The sequence below is a fragment of the Arachis ipaensis genome, chromosome B07, assembly GCF_000816755.2.
Source record: "Arachis ipaensis cultivar K30076 chromosome B07, Araip1.1, whole genome shotgun sequence".
Taxonomy (NCBI): Eukaryota; Viridiplantae; Streptophyta; class Magnoliopsida; order Fabales; family Fabaceae; genus Arachis; species Arachis ipaensis.
Window position 1 is genome coordinate 33,159,314 of NC_029791.2, and position 4,525 is coordinate 33,163,838.

A 4,525-nucleotide genomic window follows, 5' to 3' on the forward strand; every position below is an offset into this window, starting at 1 on the left:
TTGGTTTGAGGCACATCCTTTGATGTGGCATCCGTATTTTTAAGCGAGGTTCTTTCTTCCAAACCGGAGTTGTGGTCGTTGTCCAGGTTGTCCGCCATGATGATGGGATGATTTCCAGGGTCCTCGAAAATGGCGCCAATATTCCGAGGGTTACCTGAAACTGAAGGTCAATCTCGGATGAGATCTGCTGTGGTAGTCGGAGCTGTCGTGTCTGACTTGGTGGAGCTGCTGATTCTTGATCACCGGAGGGTGGTGGTACCTGCAAGAGACTCTGATGCTTAAGTTAGCATGGGCTTTAAGCAGGTTTTTAATAGAATCAGAGTATGAGTTATACCTGGGTGCTCCAGTGGATCTTTTAATTGGTAAAACACTTATTAGTCTTTATGCTAGGAATTAGGGGTGTTTGCGGTGCGATTTGGTTCGATTTTTTTACCGAGACCATCCGAACCAAACCAAACCAATTAAATTCGGTTTGGTTTGGTTCGGTTTGTTCGGTTTTTCAATCAATTCAAAAAAATTACCAATTTCCTTAAATTATATAACTATGCGTTGCAGCGTTGGTCCAATTTCATTGCTTCAATGGGAAAACGATTTGTAGGATAGGACCCCAAATGAGAAAATAAGACTGGATTAGGGGATTGTTATTGTTCTAAAAGTAACGACGCTAGTACACAGACAATTGTAGAACAAATATACCTGGCTTCTACTTTAACTTCAATACCTAGTGCTATTGTAAAAGAAATTACTTAACATACATAAGACATGGCAATGAAATCAAGGTGCTTATTAGTTATTTCTTCACTCTGTGAACTGTGTCGGGACTTTCCTCCTTAAGATTCGCAAGCATCTGAAGCTGCAATATTGTCAGAATTAATAATAAACTACATAAATCAAAGTTGACATTGCTGGTGTAAATCAAAGATCACATTAAGGGCATGCACAAATAAAGAATCAAATCTCTCATATACACATATAAATCTTAACATCTGCATTGACTTTTTACCCTGTATAAAACACACACTTATGTAAAATGTTTTAAGAACCAGCCTGCAACAACATGACCTGATTCATGGAAAGCTTGCTCATCACCAGGTTGAAAAAATAGATATATTATTAGAAAAACTCTAACAATAAATGGAAAGGGTTGAGTTAAGAGTTCCAATTTTTATAAAGTCCATCATTTTCAATCTATTGTAGCGACAAGATATATGATTTATATATTTAAATGAACAACACATATAACTTAGAGTAGAATGCTATTCTCCATACAATCTATCCATCACTTCTTATTTCTTATAGTAAAACAAATGAACTAACTCTATTAAATGACACAAAATAACACAAGACTAATAGAATTTATGCAAGAAAATAACACATCTAAAGGTATATTACAAATAATAAAACTCTTCCTTTCTATTTTTAATACCATTATATCAGTATATTTAGAATGTTGAAGACATCTTTCATAGGTCAAAGAACTTCATAACTTGCAATTGAAATGCACTTTCTCACAAATACTAGGAATCAACAACAATGAACAATGAACAAATAATTAAAAAAATAGAAGCAAAAACACAACAAAATAAAATTTCTAGCATTCAGCAACAATGAACAATGAACAACAATCAACAACAATGAACAAATAATGAACAACAATGAACAACAATCAGCAACAATAAACAAATAGATTGAACAGAAATAGAAAATAAATAAATCACAAAATCAACTCAAAACAAGCAAAAATAAATTAAACCCAGCAGCTCAGAATCACATAATCAGAATTATTAATAAATTAAATCACAAAATCAACTCAAAACAAACATCTCAAATTAACAAAATTAGTAAACAAGCACAGTAACTCATCAGTATTATTAACAAAATTTCAAAACAAGCAACATAAGTGCAGAAAACCAAAAATCAATTCAGAATCACATAATCACAAAATCAGAATGAGAGAATCACAGAATCAGAGAATCACAGAATTTGAACTAAGCAAAACAAGCAAATTTGAACCCAGCAACTCAGAAGCACAGAATCAGAGTTATTAACAAGAAATTAACAAAATCCTAAACAAATCCAGCAACTCAAAATCATAGAAATTATAATTAACAAAATCAAACCCTAACTATTTCATAAGTATAAACCCAATATGTCTAACTGCTTCAGATACATAGAAGGAGAGAAAATCAAACCTTAAGTCAAGTGGATAGGAAGGAGGAAGAGCACTGGAAGAGGGCCAACCGGTGGCTGCTGTGTTGTGGGTGGCCAGGCCAGAAACGCAGCAGTACTACTATGGGTGGCCACAAACGGTGCTGCGGGTGGCCGGATCGGTCCTGTTGGTGGCGTTGGGGTGCCGCTGGATGGTGCTGGCCTGCTGGGTGGTGTAGTGTCTACAACTGCGAGGGTGGTGCTGGCTGGGGCTGGGTGGTGCTGTCCGCGAGGAGGGGCTGGGAAGAAAGGTCCGGTGGCACTGGGAGGAAGGCTTCGACGGCGCTACGAGGTGGTGGGAGGAAGGGGTTCGCCGGCTGGGGAGGTGCTGCAAGAAGATGGGTTCGCTACCGGCCTTGGGTTTCTTCGAGTGAGACTGAGAGTGAGTGCAGAGAGCGAAATTGAGAGAGTGAGAGTAGAGAGCGGCTAGGTTTGCGTTTGGGGGTAGGGGGTTAGGGTTAGGTCACGTTAGTTGGTGGTGGGGAGTTTGGTTTTTAGGGTTTGGTTTAATACCGGTTCGGTTCGGTTCGGTTAGGGTTTTCATTGTCAGAACTGAAAACCGAAAACCGAAAACCGAAAACCGGTTCTGAGTATGCGGAGGGACTACCTGCACCTCATTTCAGATAACTGAATTTGAATTTTGAGGACAAAATTCTTAGTTAGATGGGTAGATGTAAATCCCGTTAAATTAGTAAATAATTAGTCAATAAATTAGTCTTTAATAAATAAAATTAGAAATGTGAATATTATATTAAATTAGGATAGAGCTCATCAAAACGAGAATTTTGACACTAATTTAAAAAAAAACGGTCCAAGATTGGACCGAACGGGCCGAACCGATTGAACTGGGCCCAAACCGAGCCCGTGGGCCCAATCGGACCAAGATTTAAATGAGCTAAAGCTCATTTCCTCCTCAAAAATGCAACAGAAGCTGCATGGAACAGCAAGGGGAGAAGAAAAGAAGAAACCCCCAACCCCCTCACGGTAAATTCAAATTGCCGTAACTCCTCCGTCCGAGCTTCGATCGCCGCACCGTTTGCGGTCACGTGACCACCGTGTCGAGCTCTACATTTCTACTGTAACAATTTTATTGGTAACTTGCTTAATCACTCTCAGTCTTTTCTTCCCCCAAATTTTTGAAAATTGAATAGAGATGTTGAATTTCTTTGCTTTTTGATGTTTTACGATCCAATTAGCTTGAGAAAAATGTTCACTCTTGCTTATATGAAGCTCGAGTAAGGTGAGGATACCATAAATTTGATTTAAATTATGGAATTTATGTTTTGAGTATTAAATTATGTATATATATGTTATGAATGTGTATTAGGTTGTGAATAAATAATTGGAGTTTGAAATTGTGGACGTTGAAATTTTGGTGGAGGCTGGGCATTAGTATTTTGTTGAGCTTTGGGGCTGTGTTTGTGTTGGGTAAATTGCTTTGGTTGCTACGTGAGAATCAGCCAAGGTATTGTTTACGTTTCTTGCATTTAATATATAATGTTCTGTGAGAACTTAGGGTAAATGACCTTAGGATAAGTTGAAACGCATGGAAATGTACAATGTTTAGTGTTCTTAACATTTATGGTGAAAGATGGATATGTGTTGGTAATTGTGGATGTATGGACAAACTTGGTTGGGATTGATGTATTTTGTTTATGCCTTATTTATATGTTTATAGACTGATGAGCGGATAATTTATACGCTTTTTGGCATTGTTTTTAGTATGTTTTTAGTAGGATCTAGTCACTTTTAGGGATGTTTTCATTAGTTTTTATGTTAAATTCACATTTCTGGACTTTACTATGAGTTTGTGTGTTTTTCTGTGATTTTAGGTATTTTCTGGCTGAAATTAAGGGACTTGAGCAGAAATCAGATTCAGAGGTTGAAGAAGGACTGCTGATGCTGTTGGATTCTGACCTCCCTGCACTCAAAGTGGATTTTCTGGAGCTACAGAACTTGAAATGGCGCGCTTCCAATTGGAAAGTAGACATCCAGGGCTTTCCAGCAATGTATAATAGTCCATACTTTGGCCAAGAATAGACGACGTAAACTGGTGTTCAACACAAGATCTCTGCCCAAATCTGGCGTCCAGCGCCAGAAAAGGATCCAAAACCAAAGTTGAACGCCCAAACTGGCACAAAAAGTGGCGTTCAACTCCACAAATGGCCTCTGCACGTGCAACACTCAGGCTCAGCCCAAACACACACCAAGTGGGCCCCGAAAGTGGATTTATGCATCAACTACTTACTTCTGTAAACCCTAGTAGCTAGATTATTATAAATAGGACCTCTTACTATTGTATTAGGTAGATGACCGA

General features: G+C 38.2%; 1 long non-coding RNA gene across 1 annotated transcript; it reads right to left on the reverse strand.

The window, feature by feature from the left end:
- LOC107608545 lies at window positions 530-2,424 on the reverse strand. The gene is made up of 2 exons (XR_001612902.2): window positions 2,193-2,424; window positions 530-853 (listed from the first exon to the last, which is right to left on the reverse strand). It is a non-coding gene; the product is annotated as an uncharacterized LOC107608545 (long non-coding RNA).